This window comes from Hylobates moloch, unplaced genomic scaffold, assembly GCF_009828535.3.
Source record: "Hylobates moloch isolate HMO894 unplaced genomic scaffold, HMol_V3 SCAFFOLD_28, whole genome shotgun sequence".
NCBI classification, from domain to species: domain Eukaryota; kingdom Metazoa; phylum Chordata; class Mammalia; order Primates; family Hylobatidae; genus Hylobates; species Hylobates moloch.
The window spans coordinates 2,982,530-3,009,398 of NW_026652303.1; the positions used below are offsets into that span (position 1 = coordinate 2,982,530).

The 26,869-nt window shown below is 40.3% G+C and overlaps 1 protein-coding gene across 1 annotated transcript in view; it reads right to left on the reverse strand.

Moving 5' to 3' along the window:
- Positions 1-26,869, reverse strand: part of LOC116463167 (pleckstrin homology domain-containing family G member 1-like) — a 247,814-nt gene that overhangs the window by 173,182 nt on the left and 47,763 nt on the right. Inside the window, exon 2 of the mRNA XM_032146150.2 lies at positions 22,783-22,841. The gene's annotated coding sequence lies outside the window, so the exon portion shown is untranslated. The remainder of the gene's footprint in view (positions 1-22,782; positions 22,842-26,869) is intronic.

Consider the following 26,869-nt stretch of genomic DNA (forward strand, 5'->3'; position numbering starts at 1 on the left):
AAGAAAAGAAAAGAAAAGAAAGAGTTCATTAAGGGCTTTGGTTTTCCTGAGTTGTACTTGACTACAAGTGTACACAATGCTCTAGAATCTGGTGAGCTGAGAAGTGTTCTTGAATATATTTAAGGATTCGAAAGCAAGCATTGCCTATAGACAGGCCAAAGAAAATGAACTTTGTCTACCAAGATCTTCAGCTAAACACCTAGGGATCCTTCCATGTCTGGCTTGGGGGCTGAGTTAGCTATGGCTCTGCAGAGGTCACAGATTACACAGAATATTCTGAAGTAACGCAGTACTAGAGAGATGTGCATTTGCTTGAAGACAGAAAAATCTTTTACTAGAAGGAAGCTTACCTTAAAAGTGTTTTTTGGAACTTGTATGCATGATGATTTGCCCTTTTGGAGAGGATGCTAAAGGTTAATTTTCTATGGCATAAGAACTGCAGATACATGCCAAAATTCTATTCCCAGACCTAAATTATATAATCAGAAATAGAGCATCCAAACTGAACATCAAATAGTCTTGCTTTCCGGCCGACTATGAAAAAAATCAGTTTCAATGTTTGAAGTAGGTGTTTGTTTATATAATGCACCCAACCATGACTGCTAAACACAGTAATTAAATGCTTTTACAAGTGAGAAATCTTGCCAGAATATGCAATTTGAAGGGGGAAATAAGCAGAGTTGATATGCAGTAGAAAATACTGAATTATTTACTTCATTCTGCTCAGAAGTAGACACTCATGCTTTCAGTCTACCTGCAGAAATACTGAAAGAGGAATGAGAGCATCAGAAGGTGGCAGTTACTTTATTTAATCTTATCTTTATGTAAAAATGGTACACTTTCTTCTCACTCAAACTTGAAAAATGAGGACTTCTCATCTTCCTGTCGTTATAAAATGACCTGGTTGGAAATGAAATTAAACATCTACAAATAAACAATAGATAACTGTATTTTTCTTTTTCCATTCCTTTAATTATCAACTGATTTTTTCTATTCTCTGATTTCACCTAAATGCTCCTACTGGTGAAATAGAGCATCAATTCCATATAGGCTAATACTTAGAATGAGCAACTAATGGAATATTTTCAAAGGATTCCACTTCTAAGACAATTGTGAAATCATCCTTAATCTCAATTTTCACTCATCTCCATGATCAAACAACATAAATGCTGTCTGGCTTCCCCTGGGAACTTAACATAACATCAAGGAAAGCAGAGCAGGTAGCAGCAATTGCTAGACTTTGCACTGGACTTCCAAGCACTTAGTAGCATTAATTCATTCACATGAACATCCATGGAATCAGGCTCTAACTTTCTCCACAGTATAGACAGAAGGAGGGAATACTTGCACAGCAGATAAAAGGTGAGTTAGGTGGGGGAAATATTGGGATTAAGACTTACGCATTTTCTTTTTCCATTACCCAAATAGCGGTTCTTTGATAACATCTGCATATTTTTTTGTGTCCTGGAGAATAACTTCTCTACTATCAGGGACCCCTTGGCCCAGGGGGCCACCACCAGCTCTTGACTGGCCTGCAGCACAAGGCTTCTAACTTGTCATCCCTTTACCACCCCACTTTCTGTAATTCATTCTCACCCAATAGCTAGTGAATCTTCAGAAAGCTGAACTGGATTCCATCACCCTCCTGCTTAAAACCCATAAATATAGTCCCATTGCATTTAGAATAAAAACCAAACTCCTTAACATGGTCTGCAAGGCTGTGCAAGAGCTAGTCCTCATCTCTCTCTCTCCAACTCCATCCCCACTGCTCACTGCCTCCAGCCTTGCTGGTTTTCCATTCATTCACTCTTTCATTCATGTCCCAACTTCATGTAGGACTTCCCTAATCTTCTCCTGTGACTAAAATGTAATCTCTTAGAGCATCCTGGTCTCTTTATGCATAGCGCTGATCACAATTTAAAATAACATACTTGGGGTTTTTTAAACTGTTATCTTTCAGCTCCACTAGACACTAAGCTTCTTGCAGGTGTCACTACCAACGTAACCACTGTCTCCTCAACACTTACTACAGTGCCCGGCATATGGAGTCCTTCCATAAATGTTGGCTCAGAGTGAGCAAGAGATTTCGGACTTGACCAATTCCTCAACAGTCTGGGGCACTGGTTCCTTCTTACCCATAATGGCTCTGCCCTTTCCTCTTTAAAGGAATATTCTAGGACGGAGGAAAAAGAAGCAACATATGGTGTGGATGCAGTGAACAGGGAACACTTCTACACTGCTGGTGGGAATGTAAACTAGTACAGCCACTATTGAAAATACTGTGGAGATTCCTTAAAGAATTAAAAGTGGATCTACCATGTGATCCTGCAATCCCACTACCAGCTATTTACCCAGAGGAAAAGAGGTCATTATTCAAAAAAGATACTTACACACGCATGTTTATAGCAGAACAATTCACAACTGCAAAACTGTGGAACCAATCCAAATTCCCATCAATCAATGGGTGGATAAATAAACTGGTGTGTGTATATATATATATATGATGGAATACTATGCAGCCATAAAAAGGAATGAATTAACAGCATTTGCAGTGACCTGGATGAGATTGGAGACTATTATTCTAAGTGATGTAACTCAGGAATGGAAAACCAAACATTGTATGTTCTCACTGGTATGTGGGAGCTCAGCTATGAGGACGCAAATGCCTAAGAATGATACAATGGACTCTGGGGACTTGGAGGGAAAGAGTGGAAGGGGGGCAAGGGATAAAAGCCTATAAATATGGTGCAGTATATGCATGGGTGATGAACTTACTCATGTAACAACAACAACAATAATAAAATAAAATAGAAAAAGAAGCAACATAAGCGTTAACATTATGCATTTCCCTCAGCCAAATGGACTACTATGTGGGGTCAACAACCAACAGACCCTTTAGCTATCTATGTGTGCTCATGTGGCCCAGGGTTTCCCCACTCTTCCCAGGATAAATAGGGAACCCCAAAGTTTTGCTGAATGAGCACAAGAATGCAAAAGCATTTTTTATTACCCTTAGTTCTAGGACTGACATGTTGGTACAACTCCAGGGGGCGCCCATGCTCAGATTTGTGGCCAGCACTGGTAGCGCGTGCTGCAGCTGTGTAGCGTAGGTGGCCGCCCTGCTCAGGGCTTCGATGTTATGCTTCCGGGTTAGCCTTCCATCTCTGTGCCTTGTTCTTAGGTTTACTCTTTATTACAAATGCAACATTTATCTTACACATGGCTTTAAAAATATGAACAAATATGAACAAAATAGAACATATTCCTTATAAAGTCAATGAAATAAAGGTCAGTGGAAGGCTATGAAAAGAAAAACATGTGTAAGTTGATTTTTTTATTAGAAAAAACCCCACAATGTTACTGATTTTTGAAAATTGATTCCTCATTGTTTATTTACTTTGAAAATATAAACACATGTGAAAATACTGTATAATCAATATTTTTCTTCTATCAAAATCCATGGGGCTTATGAAGAAAAATAAACAATTATCTCATTGAGGACCAAGGGTAAAAATTAATAAAGCCACTGTTTTCTTTAAGTACAAAAATCCCTTAGTTATCCCAGGAATGGTTTGAAAAGGAAATTAGAAATACATTTTAGGATCAAAATCTGGGTTACGGCAATGTCCACATGAAGAGCATTTTTGGTAAGGACCTGCTTGAAATTTAAGAATCATTCTTGGCCAGGCACGGTGGCTCATGCCTGTAATCCCAGCACTGTGGGAGGCCGAGGTGGGTGGATCGCCTGAGGTCAGGAGTTCAAGACCAGCCTGGCCAACATAGTGAAACCCTGTCTCTACTAAAAATACAAAAAATTAGCTGGGCGTGGTGGCAGGCGCCTGTAATCCCAGCTACTCGGGAGGCTGAGGCAGGAGAATCACTTGAACCTGGGAGGTGGAGGTTGCAGTGAGGCACGATCATGCCACTGCACTCCAGCCTGGGCAACAAGAGCAAAACTCCATCTCAAAAAAAAAAGGAGTAATTCTTTACATGGCTTCACAGGATGATGCCGAAAGGACTAAATAGACAGTTCCAGTAACTTTGACATTGAGTAAGGTATTAAAAGTAATTTAGGCAAAAATCTAACCCCAAAGAAAGTCGCATTATTTTATCCATTAGCTAAAGGGTTAATTCTCCCCACAGACCGAAGCCGTATGGGTTCAAGCTGATGCAATTATAAGGGAGTTAGACATCAAACTAGGTCAGAGAATGACCTTGGTAGGCAATCAAAAACCATCTCAGAAGCCTCTTCAACCCCCCATCTATCCAGGCAAAAGTCATCTTTTCTCCTCGCTCCTACTCATTCTGTACAACAAAAACACATCCCAGCTATCTACAGTGATGTATCTTCAAGGCTTTCTTCCCTCTCTATTTGATGGCTAGCTCTGAGTCAGGAGCCTCCTTTTGTCTTTCCTGAACCCACAGTGGGGCTGTGCAAATGTCTGAGTTAAAAAATGAACATCAGTGTTTACAGGGATCTTATTTTAGGCTTTCCTCAGAACTAAGTAGGGGAGAAACAAAGAAAAGCCTGCAAAAAAGGCCTAAGTTAGACTGTTTAAAAATCAATCCAGATTAACAATGGCATGGAGTCATCACCGCAATAAAATGCAAAGATGACGGCCAGATACTTGACCTACATCACTCACAGTAATTCAGCTGCCATTTTATTTATATTTAAGGTCAAATAAGACAAATCTTGTTTTGTATTACTTTGTACAAAGCCGGGGGACTAGAGTGAATTTTACATTTTGTATCATCAGAAGACTAAAATATTTTTCCAGAAACAAATCAAAATTTAAATAAGTGAAACAGGACATTTTTAACCTTTACCATACTCTGCCCTACAAATAATCAACTTATTTTCAGTGATTACACATAAAGCACTCCGGTTTTAAAGTCCTTTGTGCTAGAGTTTCAGGTCCGGCCTGATTAGGAACACTGCGCCCAGCTGAGTGGAATGTGGAACTCCTACTTGGTCACCGGCCAGCAAGACTCCATGGCAACCACTATGTTTCGACAGATCAAAGGAGAGCTGAGCACTCAGGAATTGTCTCAGACTACCCAATTATAGACACTACACTTAATATGAGTACACTTTCTCTAATGGACCATTAAATTTTATTGTAGAAGAACTCAAAATATCATGTACAAAAAATCCAGAAACTTACCAAGGGAACTGTTGGCTCTCCAAGAAAACCACCATTCCTTTTTTTTGGAACTGGACTATAGGGAGTTGAAAAATCTTTGAGGGAGCCATAAAGAATCCAATCACTTTTCACTTTGTTTAGATGGTGAAGGCTAGCTGTTGAAGGCTCCCATGATAATTTTGTGTTCTGTTTTTAGCAGAAGTTACAGGTAGGGCAGCCAATGCTTTATGTCTGCTTTTGGCAAGTACAAGCAACAGTGAGTTTCTCACTTCAGGCTATGTGTGGGCACGTGAAACCTTCACTAATTCAAAGAAAGGTTTCACGGCCAACAGCAACCAGCTTAGAAAAATAGCAATGAGACTTTCAGCATCAATCTTCACTTTCATATTCCTGGAAAGACCTATTTGTACATATTTTAGCCACCCTTGTATACAAGAGAATCTTCAAACACTTCTGCTCTGAATTCTTTTTTATACACACATCTTACAAAAAGACAAGAGGCCTTGAACATTTTTATACCTGCTGATGGGCTAGAAAAGCTTTTAAAGGAATAAGTAGCACTCTACCACAAGAAGACAGTATTTTTACTTGTGACTGTTGATGGATTCACTATCCCTTGTAGTTCTAAAGGAGAGTCACCTCTGCTTTTCACAGTTTCATTTCTTTGCAGACTTCTGAATTCAGCTTTTCTAAAAGTTCTCTAGCAGCATAGAGGGTGTGTGAGGAAAACCAGGTAATATTATTTCCTAGGCAATTTTAATGCAAATTCAATGCAGGAAAATATTCCTGCTTGAATTAATAAAACATTGTTTAGCCAAATCTGTTGCAAATAGGAAAAAGTAGACGGCTATAAATAAAAGTAATAAACCACAGGAGGCTGTCATTGGATTCTGTACTTCAGACTACTATTTTCCAAGATACCTTATAATCCTAAATTGTAACAAACAGAAGTATGTTCTGCCTCGAACCCCATTTTACTGTCATATTAAGATAACATAATGCTGTTTAGTACATATATGTTGAAAACACAAGACTTGGTTGAACAGATAATAGAAACAGCCCTTTTAGAGTCAACCCTCAGTCAAAGACTAAGTATCCACTAAACCACATGTAGAAATTCTTTTTAAAAAAATTATGTCCACAGCCATATATTTAAAAAGACTGGAGAGCAAACATTTTAGGGATGCTAAAAACTTGAAATATTAGTAGTTAGCTAACTAAAGGTGATGCAGACCCAACCCTAATATACGTTTAGACAGGCCCAGTTTTCATGCTATATGATTTAAATAGCTTGGCATCCCTAAGCATTGTACACACACACACAAAAATACACAGATACCCCTTTTTGGAGAAAATTTAAAAATCTTATCAGGCGGGCGTGGTGGCTCACACCTGTAATCCCAGCACTTTGGGAGGCCGGCGGGTGGATCACAAGGTCAGGAGATCGAGACCATCCTGGCTAACATGGTGAAACTCCATCTCTACTAAAAATACAAAAAAATTAGCCGGGTGTAGTAGTGGGTGCCTGTAGTCCCAGCTACTCGGGAGGCTGAGGCAGGAGAATGGTGTGAACCCGGGAGGCGGAGATTGCAGTGAGCCGAGATTGCGCCACTGCACTCCAGCCTGGGCGACAGAGCGAGACTTCATCTCAAAAAAAAAAAAAAAAAAAATTATCAATGCAGCTGGTATGATGGCAACTGTATGAAGCTAGAAGACAAGATATCTTGATTCCAATTCAGTCTCTGACATGAACTTGCTGTGCACGTTTGATGGTATTGCCAGCTCTCTCTGGATGGCAATTTTCTCATCAGGAACATGAGATATTTAGGAGTAGGTCTTTTCTGTGTCTGCAATGAACACCTAGGTACTGCAGAGGTGAGCAAAGGGAGTGGTAGAGACACTGGGCTCATTGGTTATCTGATCCTGCCCCAAGCAGAGAAGATGGAGCAAGCTGGCAAACAGACGCAAGTTAGCGATGAACGAACCAACACAGCCGAAGCAGAGGGAGTGTGGGATGGGGAAGTGACAGGAGCTGCAGCTGGACAGTCAGACCATGGAAACCCTTGAGGGTGGGAGACAGTGTTATCCTGTGGCGACCTCAGTGTAATGAGAGGAAGGCCAAGTTTATGCTTGTTCCTAAACTCTCTTCCCTGGGCGCCATTCCAACCTGAATGCATCAGTTGACTTCAGACAACCACAGCTCCACTGGATTGCAGAAAGTGGAACATCTGACCCTTTTAATACATTTTGTCCAGGAAGCTGCATTATATTTATAGAACTTGCCTCTTTTCATCCAGAGTACTGCCAGGGTAGAGGAAGGACTCAGAAGAAACCACGTATCTCTCTTGCTATGCTTTTGTTTTTTAACAGGAAATTGTTGTCTAAACGAGAGCATTTCCACTGTGGAAAGACATGAAGGGGACATCAGACCACCTACTGGATAACCATTCCACAGGAGAGGTGGAGGCAAGGCCCCATCGTGGGCAGATGGCTCAGTGAGGCCAAGTTTATACATTATGGATTCCTTTAGCCTTAACTGTGCCTTCCCCTTATGACTGAGCTCCTGTGGGCTTCCCATGCTACCCCAACCAACTCCCCTGGTTGGCCAAACCATAGAGAATAAAGGGACAAATGCCAGAAGCAGCTGGGAATTTTACCATTGATTCTATAGTTGACAGAAACCAGAGCATTTCCCCAAGAGCCTGTGCTGATGCAGTAAAGAAATTGAAAAAAAAAAAGTCCCCTGCTCAGCCTTCACATTAATATTTTTTTTTTATTTTATTTTTTTTGAGACGGAGTCTCGCTCTGTTGCCCAGGCTAGAGTGCAGCGGCGCAATCTCGGATCACTGCAATCTCCGCCATCTGGGTTCAAGCGATTCTCCTGCCTCAGTCTCCTGAGTAGCTGGGACTACAGGCACGTGCCACCATGCCCAGCTAATTTTTTGTATTTTTCGTAGAGACAGGGTTTCACCGTGTTAGCCAGACTGGTCTCGAACTCCTGACCTCATGATCCACCTGCCTCAGCCTCCCAAAGTGTTGGGGTTACAGGCGTGAGCCACAGCATTCATTACTAAATCAAATCATTACCGCCTTGATACAGGCAGGAAGAAAAGTTCTATTTTTTTCTATCATATTAGCTTTCTCTTCTAATGATATAGTGTTTTGGGGAAGAGTGGGTGACAATAGAGGGAAGAAGAGCGATAATTTATTTAAGTAACTTGCAACCTGCAAACAGATTGTGTTCTAAATCATTCTGAGCCCAGACTTCAAGTCTGGAACCCAGTTTCTCACAGATCATGCATAAGGATAAATGTGTTCCCAGATCACCTATATTGGTCTATTTAACTTGGGCACTAAATACCCCAAGGAGCCTGTTCTCCCGGTTACAACCTATCTCCACCCAGCTGTCCTCACCAGCAGCTTGGAAGCCATTCTCAGCAGCCCGATTATTGGCCTTATTGTCATCTGGCTCTGTTCCCACAGCCTATGTCTAAATCCTAAAGACAAAGGAATGCAAAGCAGAAAGTAACAGAGTAATCTGATAGAGTAACTGTCAATTAAAACTCCCCGAGATAGAAGCATCTCCACTGATTCTGCGATGAATGTGGTATGATTCTTGCACATATCCCAAAGAACAAAGCCCCAGTTGGCCCAGGGCGGGCTCTCGTGCTTGAGTGATTCTAGACGGCGCTGTCAGCTGAACTGCCAGCAACTGCCAGTCAAGGAGATTCAGCGACCTGGACCAGAGAAGAAGACATCACCACAGCCCTTCACAACACGAGGCATCCCCACCACGGTGCCACGAAATGCCTTGAGGAACTCTGAAGAAGGAGGGAGAGTCTGCAATAGTGTGTAGGGATAAGAGCCAGAGACTCACAGATTATATTCAGAATTTGTTTTATTTAGAGAATAAAAAGAATGCCACAATGAAGTACAATGGCCCATTTTAATGGCGCTGTTGGTTTCTTACCCAGCGTTTGTTCTCTACTTCTCCCCAAGGTAACCACTTCCTTGTTTCTTCTACACGTAGTCGTACGGCGTAGCTGGAGCTAAGCCATCCCTAGCCCTAGAGGTGGATCCTGCCGGATCTAAGCCCATCAGTGTGGGCGTTGAGTACAGTTACTGCCCTTCATGATGTAAGTGGCCACATCAGATCAAAAGAAGGGACGACATGTATTGAATGGCTGTGAAGAGGTTTCTGTCTCCTGGTGCACATGGACAAGGGAACCTCTTATTCCCTTTGTGGCTAGTAGACATCTTGTGACCAGTAGACATCTTGTGACCACTTAGGGGAAACTGCCTGAGAAAGAAGCCAACCCCACGGATGGTAGAGCAGAGAGATGGGAAGAAACTGCGTCCTCAGTGATGTTTCTGAGTCACTGAACCAATGAGTCTTAGAGGCTGTACTCCTTCAAGACTAATTTACTCATTTCTGTTTGTTTTACCAAATTTGAGTAAGAGTTGCTATTACAGTACAAAGTGTTCTGATAAAGTACCAATGAAAATATAAACCTGGAGATGGAGAGTGGGAGATAAAAGGTACAATAGATATGAATGTGCTTTGAACATTAGTATAGAAAGTGCCAGCCAGGCACGGTGGCTCACACCTGTAATCCCAGTACTTTAGGAGGCCAGGGAGGGCGGATCATGAGGTCAGGAGTTCAAAACCAACCTGGCCAATATGGTGAAACCCCGTCTCTACTAAAAACACAAAAATTAGCTAGGCGTGGTGGCGCGCACCTGTAGTCCCAGCTGCTCAGGAGACTGAGGCAGAAGAATCATTCGAACCCAGGAGGTGGAGGTTGCAGTGAGCCAAGATTATGCCACTGCACTCCAGCCTGGGCAATGGAGTGAGACTCCATCTCAAAAAAAAAAAAAAAAAGAGAGAGAGAGAGAGAAAGAAAAGAAAGTGCCTGAAAAATCTCTAGTCCTTTCTTCCTGCAAATACACTGAACCATAAAAATAAAAATTTGAACTTTAGAGTATGTCTTCATTGCACTATAAATCTAAGATACAAAAGATGCGCCATTTGCTCTAAATGGTTCATTTGTGAGCCACATTTTCCTGAATCAAGAGACCGCATTATTTAAGCCATTTGCTAAACAACTGTTCAGTGTATGAGAATAAGCAAAACTAAATAACTTGCCTTTAAGGCTAAAATCTGGTGGTAGGGGACAGAGGATGAATTCTCTCTATATAGAAATGTAAACATTTAATGTTTAAAATCAATATTCTCAAAACATGGATAATTTGTTTAATTGGAGGTCTGAATGAACCTATAATAATTGGAAATAATTAGAAGAAAAAGCTTTCTTGGCTATCTTTCAAGATGGTCAGAAGAACGATCATGGGGGAAGAAAAATAACGTGTTCAATATCTCACAGCAGGTCAGCAGGTCATGTCAACAAACCTCTTCCCATCTGTTTTCTTGTGTACTCTAAAGTGACCTCACGAGTATCATCATAATTTTCATAAGTGCTTTAAAGTTCTTCAGATAGAAAAGCTCATGTTCATAAGATATCATAAAACATAAAAAGCTTTGAAATTTTCTGTCTAAAAAATACATAGTTGAGACTTGTCTCTAGGTGTAGGAAGTGGTAGAACAGTTCATTGAGTTTCAGAGGAAAAAGCTTTGCACCCCCGTGAGAATGCAGCGTTTTACTATTCTCTTCACAGCCTCACCGGTTCCTGCAAGCACAGGCAGAACACATTTAAAGATGGAGCTTGGGCCGGGCGCAGTGGCTCATGCCTGTAATCCCAGCGCTTTTGGAGGCTGAGGTGCGCGGTCAGGAGTTCGAGACCAGCCTGGCCAACATGGTGAAACCCCATTTCTACTAAAAACACAAAAATTAGCCAGGTGGGGTGGCGCACACCTGTAATCTCAGCTACTCGGGAGGCTGAGGCAGGAGAATCACTTGAGCTTGGGAGGCAGAGGTTGCAGTGAGCTGAGATCATGCCACTGTACCCCAGCCTGGGCGACAAAGTGAGACTCTGTCTCTAAAAAACAAAACAAAACAAAAAAACAAAAGATGGAGCTTGTTCCAAAACACTCTTTGTAAATGGTTGTTTATTTCTACAGGAAAATCTGTTCTGGGTTCCAATGGTATATATATGGTTCCTAGCCCTGCTTAAAAATGCTTTTTAGCTCAACATGTTCCTCAAATGCGGGAGCTGACCAAAGGCTATCAATGTTTTCTAGAAGAATGTGTTGAAGATACCAGAAGGAAACCATACTGGGAAGATCAGGAGCTGACTGACAGGAGGAGAAAAAAATTTCCTTATCCCCTGCCTTCTTCTCTCCTTCAACCTAACGTTATCCGCAATTTGGGTTCTCGCCTTGGGATATATGGTGAGGGTATATCCACAGGACCTACGATCCTGTGGTCCTGTGGTCCATGACACACTCTTCTGAACTATCGGCCTCTCCCTCCCCTCCCTCAGGCCCTCATTCTGACTATCTCCTCATCCTTCTCTCGGGATCCTGGTCTCTACCTTATTGTTTATTTCAAATCATTCCACCTAAGCTCTTGCCACAAAACAAATAAGAATTCTTGGGTCTCAGAGTTTCAAAATTAAAATGGGGATAATACATAAATTTTTCAAATGTTCAAATGCTACATAATCATAAGGTGCTTCTGTTATTGCTCTGATACACACATGAAGCTCCCCTGAATCATTCTTATACATGGTTACTGATTTCCGTATCACTATAGTTTCACATCTAATAGGCATATCTCTGAACTCTAATATAAGATACATGGCCTAATAAAGAATGTTTACACCATATTCTCTAGTTGCAGGAACCACTCCAGAACATGGTTTTTGTCCACAAATATTGGAATTTCAGTGTTTACAGGGACAATGGGAGGAACATCAGTAATGGAAACTGGCCCCCAGATGGCCCTAACTGTATTTCAGGCACAGGATGAGTTAAATAGGCTCTGTGTGCCTGAAGACTTCACATGCATAGCTTTATGTCTAACAAGGAAAGAATCCACTCCGAAATGTTTTTCAAATGAACTTTTGGGAAAAAAAAAACCCTGGCTTAAGTGGAAGATTGCCTGCATATAACATCTGTTGTATATATGCATGGCTTTACTGACCGAATCCTGATTTGTTCTCAGTCTTTCTCTATAAAAATCCTAATCTTGAAGGTTCAAATGTTCTTAAAAACTTTTTGAAGATTTTCTTCGGAATGTTGTTGACAGAGACATTTTGCTGGATTCTAATGGTAGTGAGCGCTAGGCCAGCCTATGCCCTACACTGGCCAAGGCTTCTTCTAGCATCATCATGTAGACAAGGCGAGTGAGACCGAGGGCCCAAAGCAACACATTCAAATTCACTCACGGAACCACGCATTCCATTCCAGGGGAGGAAACCTTTCCTGAGCTGAAGGATCCAGTTTCCACTATTCACTCCCCCTCCTTGACCCCAAGAAGGAAGAATGCCATTCTCCTTGGAAAAGGCCCTTCCAAAGGATCTCCCAGCACAGTTCAATTTAGCAACATTAAGCCTGGCAGATCAATGAGACATCTTTCATCCTTAGGTAAGTATTTCCACAAACACCTTTTTCTATGTAGGCAAAACGCTGCCAAAATTAATAATATGTCTTTTGTTTAGAAATAGACTTTGTGCAAATGCACTGAAACGTGACCAGGATAAAACACACACGTTGGCAGGTGAGACTTACCTACAACTTGTTCCAAATAATTTTTCTTCCACCAATGCCTCTATGGTTTAAGAAGAGGCCTTCAAAGCTCCAGTTGGAATTATAGATAAAGTATGGAGTTTTTAACAACTGGCTCTGAGTATGAGATGCTTAAATAAACTAAGAAGCCCATACTTAATGAAATTATTTTGTCAACTGCAAGATGCCACAGTTTTCTCTCTAGAAGAGCCCTTCCTCAGACATATTTTTAGAGCATCGTCCTCTCCATCAGACTTTCCAAAGGAAAAATTTGGTAGGGAGGAGAGAAGAATTTATGTGGATTGGAGAGGCTAGAAAGAAACATGTAAATCCACCTGAGAAAAATTTACACCTGGAAGATAATTATCATGAAAAAATTAGAATGGTTCCTCATTTAGTGTGTTAACTCTAAGAGAATAAAACATATTTCTATATACAGCCATGTTTTAAGGTTTCTCGGAGTTTAAAAGACAGTTTTATCAAACATATTGGAGAGTAAAATTACTTAGTTATAAAATTTACCCTGTAATATTCTTCACATTAAGAATTATGAACAGGCCAGGCATGGTGGCTCATGCCTGTAATCCCAGCACTTTGGGAGGCTGAGGCAGGCAGATCACTCGAGGTCAGGAGTTCGAGACCAGCCTGGCCAATACGGTGAAACCCAGTCTCTACTTAAAAAAAAAAAAAATTATGAACAAAGACATTGGGGCTAATTGCCAATGTACACACCTTCTTGGAAAACCTCTGTATCTGAAACCAACTTAACTTATTTTTATTGATTTATTATGAATGCATGTGAAGTTTCTTAATTTTGTATCAAAAAAGTTTGTGAGTAGTTACGTGTAAGGCACTGGACTGCGTGCCATGCATAAGACCTAGTCCTGCCTTTAAATTACTTTAGTCCATTAGAGCAGGAATTAACAGCACTCAGGAAAAGCAACCAAGTAGGTATTTCAAGCAGAGTTTTTAAGATCACAAAGCAGTGTCAAGAGGCAATATATAATTAAAATTGCTAAATGAATTGTTCAGAGGCTAACTGATACAGCAACTTAGAGGCAGGGGCAGATAAAATCAGGTTGCAGTAATTTAAAAAGGAGAAGGAATCTGAACTGAGTTTAAAAGGATAGATAAGGTCGAGATAATAATATTACTGCCGCTGCTGCTCCATAGCTCCATTTGACAGTCTGCCAAGGGCCAGGCACTCACTATGGCAGGCATTGTATACATACGCTCTGATATCCACAACTAAACTGAAATGAGCTTAGCATCATGCTTTTGTAGGTGAGGTTGGCAAATAACTTGCCTGAGGCCTCCCAATGAAGAGGTGAGCTGTGATCCACATCCGGGTCTAGCTGACCCCAGAGCCCACTGTGTTCCTTTCACACTGACTCCAAGGAGCAGAGAGAGTTCTGGTTGTACCCAAAATACTTTTTAGAACACTTGAATTAAAACCTTAAAAAACAAAAATGCCTTGGAGCTTACAGAGCAAGCAACAACATGTCATTGTAGGGTTTAGACCAGACACCTGACATAATTAACTCAGCACTTTGAGTGGACCAGCCTGGTGGACTGAATGAACAGGAGGTTCACGAGTTCAGAGAAACAAGAGAGAGAGACAACCCAGTCCCAACACGGGTGCAAGCAGCATGGCTGGGCTGCGTGCACATCTCACAGCTGTGAAGATGATACTGGGCTTGGGGTTGCAGTTGGGTATTTAGACCTCAAACTGTTTCAAAAACTGCCAGTTGCATGAGTTATGCAGTGACTTAGATTTCTGCAAGCTTCAGGTTCCTAATCTGTAAAATCCAATTAATGATAACTGCACAAGGCTAAAAGAATTAAGAAATAATATATAGCACGTAGCTTATCATAAATGTGCAAATGTTAGCTTTTTGCCTTCTGAATGCAGTGGAAATGAAAAAGCAGAGATGAGACAGCTGGTAAGGTAAATGCAGTGAGATTTGCTGACAAATTTGATATTAAGGGCAGGGTGAGGAGCAGGGAGGAGGAAAGGAGAGAGATGTCAAACACGGCTTAGAAGTGATGTGGCTGTACTAAAATCCCTTCATTTCCTCAAAGAGGAGAGTTAGGAGTTAGAGGTAGCTTTAAGAACATGTGATCACAGAGGTGACTGGAAGTCGTCAATTGAGAAGACTTAGAAATGAGGGCAGGGGCTTAGGAATTAAAGGGAAACCAGAAAGAAATGATTTGGCAAGCGTTTGACTAAGAGTCTGGTTGCTATATTCCATTTATGAGGACCCGGGAAATTGCTGAACTCCGTTTATCTTTGAATGACTATGCTTTAGAAATCAAAAGAATGTACACGAAGTTACAACACTGTAAGAAGCCAGGCCCCACATTTTTTTTTTAAGACAAAGAATATTAAAAGAAAATACTCGCCTTAATACAGGACTTAAGATCAATTGCAATTCCATGTCTTTCTATTTTAAAACACAATGATTGCTTTAATACCCTACTTAACTCTAAAAGTTTTTATCACAGATGTAATCTTCCTCTAGAACAGGCTTTCCTGTGGCACAGAAAAGGCATGACGGTATAATGCAATAAAACACAGATTTCTTAAGTATGCCTACCCTGGACAATGCAACTGAAATGAGGATGGCTGGGATCTGGGATGAGACAGGAAGAAAAGAGACAAGGCGGAGGGGAGCTAAGGTTGGCTGTAGCTCAGTCAACATGAATGTAGGCTTTGATTACCTAAAGCCTAAAGGTGGGTAATTTTGTTTTATTGACTTCTTAAGCTTGGGGAATCTGGTCCAGTGCTTCTACAAGTTTTTCAAATATCACAACTAAATGTCTGTTCCAGACACTGGATTTCTTATCTACAGCTGCTAAAAGCAGATCTGGCACTACTGGGCGCATCTGGTCCTTTTGACATTTTAGGTGACAGTCTTTCTGTGCCTATTAGAGATGGTCCCTGAGCAAGCCCCTGGTGGGTCTATCCAAATTGATCATCAGTTACAGATGTTAAGAACATGAGACATCCATGATTCTGTACTGCATGGGGCTATGATATTCTATCTGGTTTTTGAAGTACAACAATGATCTTGTACCTAGCTTTATAACAAGTGAATAACTTGCTAACCATTATGCATCTAAAACATAGCCTTGAAACATATTAAGGGAAAATTGATACAACTAAAAGCAAATACTGATAATCTACCAACACAAGGAGAGCTCTAAAGCAGCTCTCTCAGAAAATGACAGGTCAAGTTGAAAAGTTAAGGATGTTGATGATCTGAATAACAATTAAACAATTTTGAATTAATTAATAATTATACCCAACCAACAGAAAATAAGCAGTATTTTCAAAGACACAGCCCTTTCACAAGCGAAGCCCATTTCTTTCTAACTGCTTTGGTACCCTACATTTCAGATTAATTTCTAATTTATTGGCAGAAGCCTTTTATCTTTGCCTTCATATCCTTCACAGTACTTAGCTCGGTGCTTTCTACAAAGCAGAAATTCTTGATCATCCCACACAGGTCACTTTCAATGAAGTTATCAATAAGAACTTCGGCTAAGTAATTTTATGCCACTTCTCTTTGAACCATGTGTTGCCTAAGGAGTCCATCAGGATCTGTCAAGTCTTACTAGATTGGAGGTAGTTTGATAGCAAAAGGTCTAAACAAATTTTCACCTTAGAATTTGAGATGACTGAAAGTCATTCTTCATTGGTCCTGGAGCCAGTGCTATAACTAAATGTTTTGGGATACCTATCACTTTTATGCATGGAACACAGAGTCAGCCCAACAAGACAGCAAAAGGCCACGGACTCCCTAACTAGCAAACATGAGGGTTGGTGCCATTACAAGTTACCCAGCTAGAGTGAATGGTACTATTGTATAGAACTTTATCCTCCAAATGGTCTTTCTCTGAGCTCCTCCAACAGGGGCAGAATGCAATTATTGCTTCAATCCATTCATATTTCTTCCTGTAACCCATTTCTGTGTTTGTGCTGGCCACTTCTCTTCGCCATAGTTGACCTTAAATCTGCATTGACCAAACTATCTTCCACAGAACAATATGGTAATACATTTAAAAACTAAAGTAGTTTAAAGTAGTTTTTAGTAGTTTAAACTAGTAAACTAGTTTAAAATTAAAGGAGTGGTAGCATGAAAGGAGGTGCTCTGTGCTTAATGAAGTTTGGGAAACCCTGCCTATAACACCTCCCTGTTGAACACAGGCCATTCAGGGCAGCATGTAAAGAGTCTGCAGCAACAGAAACCGATTAACCTTACTGAAATCCCAAACTTACTTGACCACGATGTCCCCTTCCCCCTCCTCATTTTCAACAGAAACCTATTACCATAATTCTATAAAACTGAGGACATACTGTCCAAGAGGCTCCTAATTCCTAGTTCCAAGGACAGGAACAGGAGCTACTTCCTTCCTCGTTCCAAAGGTCACCCCTTTGAGAGAAAACAAGTATTTTTTTTAAAACTCATATCCTTTTTCTCTCAAGAACAGTTAGGGACCCCCTCAGATTCTTCACCAGCTATAATTAAAGGGTCTACAATGAAGAAGTCTCCCCCATAAAATGTCTAAGTCCCTATACCACCTTATTCAAACTTCTAGGAGAGTTTTTTTTATTGGTTGATTTATTATTTTTTTATTTTTTATTATACTTTAAGTTCTGGGATACACGTGCAGAACGTGCAGGTTTGTTACGTAGGTATACACGTGCCATGTTGGTTTGCTACACCCATCAACCCATCATCTACATTAGTTATTTCTCCTAATGTTATACCTCTCCTAGCCCCCCAACCCCCCACAGGCCCTGGTGTGTGATGTTCCCTTCCCTGTGTCCATGTGTTCTCATTGTTCAACTCCCACTTACGAGAACATGCCGTGTTTGGTTTTCTGTTCTTGTGTTAGTCTGGTGAGAATGGTGGTTTCCAGCTTCATCCATGTCCCTGCAGAGGACATGAACTCATCCTTTCTTATGGCTGCATAGTATTCCATGGTGTGTATGTGTTACATTTTCTTTTTTCTTTTTTTGAGATGGAATCTCGCTCTGTCACCCAGGCTGGAGTGCAGTGGCACGATCTCAGCTCACTGCAAGCTCCACCTCCCGAGTTCACGCCATTCTCCTGCCTCAGCCTCCCGGGTAGCTGGGACTACAGGCACCCGCCACCACGGCCGGCTAATTTTTTGTATTTTTTAGTACAGACTGGGTTTCATCGTGTTAGCCAGGATGGTCTCGATCTCCTGACCTTGTGATCTGCCCGCCTCGGTCTCCCAAAGTGCTGGGATTGCAGGCGTGAGCCACTGCACCCGGCCATGTGTCACATTTTCTTTATCCAGTCTATCATTGATGGGCATTTGGGTTGGTTCCAAGTCTTCGCTATTGTGAGCAGTGCTGCAATAAACATACGTGTGCATGTGTTTTTAGAGTAGAATGATTTATAATCCTGTGGGTATATACCCAGTAATGGGATTGCTGGATCAAATAGTATTTCTGGCTCTAGATCCTTGAGGAACCGCTACATTGTCTTCCACAATGGTTGAACTAATTTACACTCCCACCAACAGTGTAAAAGCATTCCTATTTCTCTAGGAGACTTTTTTAAAGGAAAAGAGATGTTCAATACTTAGGTAGAGTTAATCTGCACATTTTCTGAATGCTGTAATTCTGTGCATATTTTTGTAACTTCTATATTTGGTTTGTATAACGATTTTAATCTTTACACATTTTTAAAAATCATTTTCATAACACCACCAAGCCAGGCAATAATCAGGAGATTTTGCAATGGAAGAATCTGAAGGAAAGCACTTCAGTGACTTTCTAAAGATCAAACACTGCATTTCCATCCCTGTCCTCTGGCATTCTGCCAAGAATTCCCCTGGATGGTTATATTCTTAGCAATGTCTAGCTCAATACAACAAGTTACTTATTCATAATGTGAATCATTTATGCTATAGCCACCAATCATTCTTCTATTAGCTGCCTTACAATAAATCCATCAGCCCCGAGGAAAACACTTACAAGGCCCTGGGACACAGTAGCAAGGTCACCTAGAAGACATGTGAAGGGCTGAGCGGTGTTGATTCCTTCTTGAGCATGCCTTCATCATCTTATTTCTAAGACTTAGAGGTAAAAAGCAGTCATATTTCAATCCCACAAAGCCTTCAGTGTTGAGATTATACAATACCAAGGTACCACAAAAGTAGCAACTGACCTGGGATGGACTCAGTGTGGGCCTCCTGCACTTGCGCATGAGAGGGCAGTGACAGTGCCTCACTCAGATGGGGATGGAAGAAACTGGAGGGTGATGCCTACCCTCTAGGGAAGAGCGCTGCCTCATAGTAGGGCCACAAGGCACCACGGATTACAGAGCACAGCTGTGCTGAGCAATGGCAAAATCTAGGCTGGAAAACACACCATTTCTAATCTTTGGCGTCTCTAATAAAAGGCACACCACTATCCTGTTATCCCACTCACCAGTGCAAGGGGCTCAGGAAATGCTAGCAAGAACAGCAAAGATCAGGATGCCCTCAGCACCCGGTGCCTGGACGTGCCTTGGAACATGAATGTGCATCTTTCTGTCGCCCGGGCAGTCCTATGCTGTGTGCCCTAAGTGGCAGCTCTGCCCTGATGCCCTTCCATCAAATAACCAGGGTAGGTGAAACCTTGGACAAGAAGGCACACAGAACAAAATGTAGGGACAATTTTGTTCAGAAAATTATCTCTGTATCTATCCATCTAGGAGTTTTTGTAGTACCAAATAAATTAGTCATGTTACAAAGCAAACAGATTATCAATGAGTATGGAAAGGGAAATATTTATTTGATTTTAGGAAAACAGAAGGAACAACTATGGCCATCTAACCTAATAACATGCCATTTCCTTCTTCCTTTGTTGATATAAGCATGCATCTCTCTGATGAGCAGACATACCTATGGACTCATTTACAGAGAAGATCACCATTTCTAAATAAGAAAATATTTACTCTTTTTTTTTTTTTTTTTTTGAGATGGGGTCTCACTCTGTCACTCAGGCTGGAGTGCACTGGCGCAATCCTGGCTCACTGCAACCTCTGCCTCCTGAGTTCAAGCAATCTTCCCACCTCAGCCTCCTAAGCTAGGACTACTGGAGCTCACCACCACATCCAGCTGAGTTTTGTATTTTTTGCAGAGATGGGGTCTCACCATGTTGCCATATTTCCCAGGCTGGTCTCGAACTCCTAGGCTCAAGCAATCTGCCAGCTTTGGCCTTTCAAAGTGCTGGGATTACAGTCATGAGCCACTGTGCCCAGCCTGTTTACTTTTTTTTTTTTGACATTCAAATGACTGAATCTCACACACACGTGGGGGGTGAGCCTGACCTATGACACAGGTGGGGCCCCATGATGACTTTTGTTGCCCTTGGACAATTTGGACTTTGTGAGCCTCTTCCTTCAGGAAAAAATATTAAATTAAATTTTACAACTGCATTGGTATAAAGACAAATATAATCCAAGTTAGGTTCCATATTATATGTTCCTTATTACTATGTTCATTTTTTTTCTTCTGTTTTTAAAATAAAGTTAAAACAATTCCACAGGCCACTGAAAGTATCACGGGCCCTGAACACTGTGACTAATGAGTCGGTCAGCTCCAGGCTAGAACCTATTGATTTTCAAGCTACTCAGCATTCTAGTCATAAGTTAGAGAAAAGAACTTCTGGGACTTTCTTGCCAGTAATAAAGATCTGCAGTAAGAAAACCATTGTTTTACCAGTTAGCGAAACACTGACGAACTCTGACACAAGCAAAGTAATCTCGACTCTACTAAAATACTATTTGTCTCTGTAATAACTTTGAGTACTTCAAGAATAGTTCAGTGTTTTAAATATTTATGTCTCCAATAAAGCATTATTATTTTGTGAGTTAAAGGCAAGGCTCTAACCCATTGTTGCACTTAAGCTTTTAATTGTTTTATGTTATTGCTTGGTTAAAAAAAAAAGACGTGGTATAAAATTGAAAGTATAAACCTTTTTCCTTTTTTTTTTTTTTGAGACAGAGTTTTGCTCTCGTTGCCCAGGCTGGAGTGCAATGGTGCGATCTCGGCTCACTGCAACCTCTGCCTCCCGGGTTCAAGGGATTCTCCTGCCTCAGCTTCCCAAGTAGTGGGGATTACAGGCATGAGTCACCACACCCGGCTAATTTTGTATTTTTAATAGCAACGGGGTTTCACTATGTTGGCCAGGCTGGTCTCAAACTCCTGACCTCGTGATCCGCCCCCCTCGGCCTCCCAGAGTGCTGGGATTACAGGCATGAGTCACTGCACTCGGCCAAAAATATAAACTTTTTTATCAATAAAAAGTGATACCACTATGCTTACCAGACTAAATTTCTTCATCTATTCCTAACACTCTAGTAAGCATTTGACGTATGATTGAGTGGCAACAGTTTACCATTGCAGGCCTTGACAAATAGTTCATAATGTGGTCAGAGCCTGATAAATTAAAGTACTTAGGAAACAAACAGAGTGAAACAATTGCCTGGACCTAACAGAAAGGCATATCTCCTCTTCCTTCTTTCCCTTTTAGTGTCATTGTGGTTTTTCAAGAACCACCACCACCAAATTAAAATGAGATTTTCAATGTTAAAGAAAAATAAGTTAAAAAATACCACAGAACTTTTCTAGCCAATGAAAAGGATTTAAAATATTACCTAAAGACTAACTCAATAAAACCAGAAGGCCAATAGGAAGAAATGACTGAAATGGGTCATGTGTGATTACACTGATTCCATTTTGAGTCTTTGTGTATGTTAATCTGCAGTACACATTTTCTTTAATTTTTATCCTTTGGTAACAATATTTGTCATTATTCTATACAAAATAATTAAAGACTTTTTTTTTTCTTTTGAGAGAGAGTCTCACTCTATCCCCTAGGCTGGAGTGCAGTGGTGCAATCTTGGCTCACTGCAACCTCTGCCGTCCTGCTTCAAGTGATTCTCCTGCCTCAGCCTCCCGAGTAGCTGGGATTACAGGCATGTGCCACCATGCCCAGCTAATTTTTATATTTTTAGTAGAGATGGGGGTTCACCATGTTGGCCAGGCTGGTCTCGAACTCCTGACCTCAAGTGATCTGCCCACCTTGGCCTCCCAAAGTGCTGGGGTTAGAGGCGTGAACCACTGTGCCTGGTCTAAAGACTGAGAATAGTTTTTTCTGTTTTAAAAAAGACTACAGGGCTGGGCATGGTGGCTCTCACCTGTAATCCCAGCACTTTAGGTGGCCGAGGTGGGTGGTTCACTTGAGGTCAGGAGTTCATGATCAGCCTGGCCAACGTGGTGAAACCCCATCTCTACTAAAAATACAAAAATTAGCCAGGCATGGTGGTGCATGCCTGTTATTCCAACTACCCCAGAGGCTGAGGCAGGAGAATCACTTCAAATCGGGAGGAGGTTGCAGTGAGCTGAGATCGCACCACTGCACTCCAGCCTGGGTGACAAAGCAAGACCCTGTCTCAAAAAAAGAAAAAAATGACTACAGTAGCTCCTCTAATAGGTGATTTCACTTTCTGCAGTTTCAGTTACCTGCAGTCAACTGTGGTCTGAAAATATTACAGTATTTTGAGAGAGACAGAAACTATATTCACATAACTTTTATGACAGTGTGTTGTTATAATTGTTCTATTTTATTATTCGTTGTTGCTAATCTTTTACTGTGCCTAATGTAGACATGAAAACTTATTATAGATATGCATGTATAGGAAAAACAATTCATATAGAGTCAGTACTATCCATGGTTTCAGGCATCCAGGGGCACTTGGAACATATCCCCCACAGATAAGGGGGACTGCTATACTTGCAAATTGAAAAATGTGACTTACAGAGTACACTTACACAAAAATACCAACAAACTGAAATTATGAATACGTTCAGCTTTTAACATATGTTTCATACTCAAGTGGCAAAAATATGAAAAGAGCTCACTTTTATAGTTGAAACCTTTTCAATGTCTTCACCCACAGACTCTTCTCATCAGTCTTCACCTGTAGTAAAAACAAAAAATAAATTGCTTTTTACTTAAATATTACTTTTTCAGAATTCTCTTAGTGGAACATGGATGAGCTATCAGGGCTAATTTTAAGTTGTTTAAAAGGAAGACTAGATGCCAAAAGGCCAGGATTTTCCCAGGAAAAGGCCATATCATGCTACTGGACTGTAATAGGCCTATAGCAATAATCATAAACATTTCATTAAAAAATGAAAAGATTCACAGGATGTGGTATTAGAAAGTTACTGATGTCCTATCATCCTTGATTTTCCCTTTCCCTTGAAATACTCAGATAATTCAAAAGGAGACTTGAACATACAATAGCTCTGTAAACAGAGGAGTTCAGTGACTTGCCAGAAGCCAGAAAGAATTTCCCCCAACAAAGGAGAGAAAAAACTCGAGGCCATGAAGCAGGGAATGGAAGGAGAGGCCCTGATTTCAATCCTTCTCCACCGCAGCATCCCTAGCTCCAAAACACAAGTCCTCCAACAACTGCCTAAGGCCACAGCCACTCTTCTCTGAGTTCTTCTCACTTTCCAACAGTGCAAGAGAGTTGAAGGGTCGAGCTCATTGGGGTGAGGCTTACATCTGGTGAAATTTGGGGCTGCAGTTTTTCTGGTCACTGTTTTGGTTTTTCTTTTCTTTTCTTTTTTTTTTTTTTTGAGACAAAGTTTTGCTCTAGTCTTTATTTTTATTTTTTTGAGACGGAGTCTCGCTCTGTCGCCCAGGCTGGAGTGCAGTGGTGCCATCTCGGCTCACTGCAAGCTCTGCCTCCCAGGCTCACGCCATTCTCCTGCCTCAGCCTCCCCAGCAGCTGGGACTACAGGCGCACGCCACCACACCCAGCTAATTTTTTTGTATTTTTAGTAGAGACAGGGTTTCACCGTGTTAGCCAGGATGGTCTCGATCTCCTGACCTTGTGATCCGCCCGCCTTGGCCTCCCAAAGTGCTGGGATTACAGCCGCGAGCCACCGCGCCCAGCCATTTTTTGTATTTTTAGTAGCGACAGGGTTTCACCATGTTGGCCAGGCTGGTCTCGAACTCCTGATCTTAGGTGATCTGCCGCCTCGGCCTCCCAAAGTGCTGGGATTACAGGCATAAGCCACCGTGCCCAGCCTGGTCACTGTTTTTAAAAAGAAAGAACCGCAGACATTTCAACATTTGCAGAGTTTTAAAATTAAAAAAAAAAAAGGTGCCTAGAAATTTCTCAGCTGAGTATCTTCATGAAGAAAAGTTACTCAAATATATTCCAGTTGATTGAGGGATGAATCAAAAGAAAAACTTCAGAGTGAAAAGGTAGCTACACAATAGCACTGGTGGGGAACATTAAAGGCAGGCACGAATGTGCTAATTATTATTATTATTACACAAACAGCCCAACTAGAGTGCCGGCTTCCAAAATTCGTGAAAAAAAATTAATAAAAAGCTTTACTGCAATTAGCTCCACCTAGGTCTGAAATCCTAGCTCATATGATCAAAAATGGGGAAATGGGTGGCGATAATGAAAATTAGCTCATTTTATTCCACATAGGACTAGTAAAGACAATGCAGTTTCATTTGTAACACGAGTACTTTTTCATTGAAGAGAATAAAGAAATTAAGTGTTTAAGCTCAGTTAAGTCTGAAATAAATATGATATAGGCAAGACAGAAATAAAAAAAAAAAGCAGGATTCTGTGATTTAAATATTTAAAAACCAGTAGGTGGTTCATTGCAGAATGAAATACTTCATGGGCAGATTTCTGACAAATTTGGTCTTAACATCCAACAAAAAAACTAGAATTATTAGAGGACTATATCACAGAAACGGAAAAGATGAAAAAAATCATGAATACTATATAAAAATATCCTTGTGAATAAATTCAAACATTTCATTAGAAACAGTTTTATAAGGTGATATTTAATTATCAACACTGAACCAAAAATATAAAGGCTAAACAACTAATACATACGGTTTACCTCAAGGATTAGATAATTCCCAAACTATATGAAAAGCTTTCAAGATAGAGGAAAAATGAGGTTCCCCAAATTGATAAAGCCAGCACAAATCTGATAAGGTACAAAGAGAGAAAAGGAAGAGGCATGTTTGACTTAGATAAGATGTAAGAACCCTAAATAAAGTGCTCAGAAAACTCAATTTCTAGTATACAACACATCTCCATAAATAAGGTTTATTCTATAAATATTATATAAATAGATCCATTATGCGCTATCAATAGGTCACAAAAGATCAACACCTATTCTTATCTTCAAAGATGCCAAAATGGCATGGGGTAAACTCAGCACCTACATATGGTCATCTCTTAGTGTATGGAGAAATAGGATAGTTTGCCATGATTTTTAAGAAGAACTGAAATCAACAGACATTTTTATTAAAAGTCAGGAATAAAAGTCTCACTGTGCAACAGTGAAAGAAAATAAACAGCCAAATTTTCCCCATCGGCAGGTGACGAGGTTGAATACCTAGAAAGATACCATAAAAGAAATACCTTTTTAAAACCTATTAGAAATAGTAAAGGTTAAGATCATTTAAAACAAATTATTTAAAAAGCACTGGTTTTTATCCAGCGGCAGAAATGATGAGTCACAAACAAATTAAAATGAAGACAGTTTGAAAATAGATCATATTCAGAAAAATAATGCTTAAAGAATCTATATAGAAGACATTTAAAGAAATCTTTAGACAATGATTCCCTCATGAGAAATGATGAAAAATGCAAATGTACTTTTTTAAAAAAAGAAAAAAGCATCATCTAGTCAGGAAATTCAGTATGAGGTAAACCAATGAATTTATAATTTCAGTTATTATAGGAATATGAGAACAGCAAGAGGGCTTTTACAATCAGCAATGTTTATTTATAGGCGAATACTTGAGAACCTCAGAGGCTGTTCTATAAATTCAAAATAGGATTTTTAAAAATAAGAATATTTGATTATCTGGCCTTAAGTACAAAATCCACTAATATATTATACTCAGGACATAAAATCCAAATAGAATTTTACGTCAAAACAAAACTTCATTACACTTCTGAAGGTAGGGGAGGTGTTAAAAATAGCCATCAGTGTTATATTTGTGAAAAGAAAATGCTGACTGCACTTCACTGAATCACAGTGAAACAGGTCATATTTTATTGCTTTTGGCCAAAGAACGATGCTAAACTTATAGTCTACACTATAAGCAAGGTGATGTTTAAAATAAGTTATATAGGCAAAACACAACTCATGTGAGTTTGAGTATAAAAATAAATAAAATGTCAGGGTTGATTTTGTAAAAAGGAGACCAACCTATCACCATGTCCTTTTAACTACAGTGTCTAAAATAGGCTTACCTTTAATTGTAGACAACAGACTCAAAGCTATGTGTCCCTGACAATAACGGTGGATCAACTGTAGTTATTCAAGAATGAATGTTAACAATTACCCACGAAAGAGACCAACCTTGCTTTTTACATGCAGGACAAAATAAAAGGCCATTGTTATTCTATGTGACTAGGTAAAGTGGCTTTTAATGGTCTGAGTTAGGCGTGGCTTAAACAAGGAATGATTTAAAGTCATGTCTGATAATACTTCTATATACGATACTGACTCCGCAAAGACCCAAAGCATAAAAACTTTCCCTAAAATGTCAATTATTTGATATACGAGAGCCCAATAAATTTGTTCCTGAGCACAAAATATGTTGTCTCTTGAGTAAAACACATGAACTTTGTAAAAGAAACAAAGTGAGGGGAGAAATCCATATAAGGCGTTACCAGAAATGACAGGACTTCACATCAGTGTCGAATTGTAATAATGCCAAAAGGGTAAATCTACCAATGTTCCTCCCATGAATTTCCAGAAAACATTTAAGTCAGTAACAAAGATGGTCAAGAACACGAAAAGAAAGGGAATATTTTTGAGGGGATATAAAATCTGATCATGTAAATCTCAAAAGAATCACTATTTGGAATAGATTCTTGCTGCTGCCCCTACCTCCCATCTTGGAGAGCCACATCACATCTGTCCATTCCAATCTGGGAATGTC